The sequence below is a fragment of the Gracilinanus agilis genome, chromosome 4, assembly GCF_016433145.1.
Source record: "Gracilinanus agilis isolate LMUSP501 chromosome 4, AgileGrace, whole genome shotgun sequence".
In the NCBI taxonomy this organism is placed as follows: Eukaryota; Metazoa; Chordata; class Mammalia; order Didelphimorphia; family Didelphidae; genus Gracilinanus; species Gracilinanus agilis.
In genome coordinates, this window is record NC_058133.1 from 504,873,211 (window position 1) to 504,874,668 (window position 1,458).

General features: G+C 43.1%; 1 non-coding gene across 1 annotated transcript; it reads right to left on the reverse strand.

Annotated features, from left to right (window-relative positions):
- Positions 1–300: 300 nt before the first annotated feature.
- On the reverse strand, positions 301–407 carry LOC123248148. Its single transcript, XR_006506239.1, has one exon. It is a non-coding gene; the product is annotated as a U6 spliceosomal RNA (small nuclear RNA).
- Positions 408–1,458: the final 1,051 nt, after the last annotated feature.

A 1,458-nucleotide genomic window follows, 5' to 3' on the forward strand; every position in this document is an offset into this window, starting at 1 on the left:
CCCCTGCAAGAGGGGAAAAGAGGGGCAGGTCAGAGGGCTTTCTCTATATTTCAAGAGTAGCACATTAGAATTGGGGACTTATGGATGATAAATATAACTCAAATATAACCCAGTGGAATTGCTTGTCAACTCTTGGAAGGGGGAAAGAGGGGATGGAGACAGCATGAATCATGTAACTTTGGAGGGGAAAATTTTTAAGCAATGCCAAAACCTAAGACAACTTGGTGAATTCAAAGAAATTCCGAAGAAATTTGACAAAATAATGACAAAATCATAGATGCAGAGCTGGAAAGAACCTCAGAGGCCAGCTAATGCTTATTGGATTTGCAAGTCATCCTTGCACAGGAGCCATGCAAATCTTTCATGTATCATTCCAATTTTAGTATATGTGCTGCCAAAGCAAGCGCTCCCACCCCCTTCTTTACCCAGATGGGGAAACTGAGGCTTTTCCACAGTCACAAAGGTGGTAAGTAGTAGAGATTCAAACATTGGTCTCCTGACTCCAAATCTAGGGCTGTTTCTATGGTTCCACATAGATATTGTTGGAGCATTTCAATCATGGCTGACTCATTATGACCCCATTTTGGGGTCTTCGTGACAAAGATACTGGAGTGGTTTGCCAGTTCCTTCTCCAGAGAAGATGCCAGAATCACAGGTAATATCAGCATTCATCCATTCTCTCAAGTGACTTAGCTATGACAGTGAACACATCTGGTCTAAGGGGCTCTGAGGCAGGGAATTAATACTACATAAAAGTTTTGATGAGGTGGAAGGACCATCATTCTAGAGCTGGATAGGATCTCAGAGGCCATCTTCTTCAATTTCCTTATTTTACAGGTGAGGAACAAGTGAAGGTCCCTGGAGATTAGTTGACTTGCCCCAAATCCTAGGACTATAAAATCATTCAAAAACAACAACAACAACATCATCATCATCATCATCATCATCATCACCATCATCATCATCATCCTTACCTTCCATCTTAAAATCAATACTGTGTATTAGTTCCAAATCAGAAGATCAGTAAGATCTAGGCATTAGGGATTAAGTATCTTGCTCATGTCTCACAGCTGGAAAGTGTCTGAGGCCAGATTTGAACCCAGGATTCCCATTTCTTTTTTTTTTTTAAACCCTTACCTTCTGTGTATTGATTCTAATGGTAAGGGCTAGGCAATGGGAGTCAAGTGACTTGCCAAGGATCACACAGCTAGGATGTGTATTAGACCAAGTTTGAACCCAGGATCTCACATCTCTAGGCCTGGCTTTCAATCCACTGAGCTACCCAGATGCCCCCCAGGATTCCCATTTCTAAATCTGGCTTTCTATCCACTCAGAAATCTAGCTACCCCCAAAATCATATATTTAGGGCTGGAGGGGGCAGCTGGGTAGCTCAGTGGAGTGAGAGTCAGGCCTAGAGACGGGAGGTCCTGGGTTCAAACCCAGCCTCAGCCACTTCCC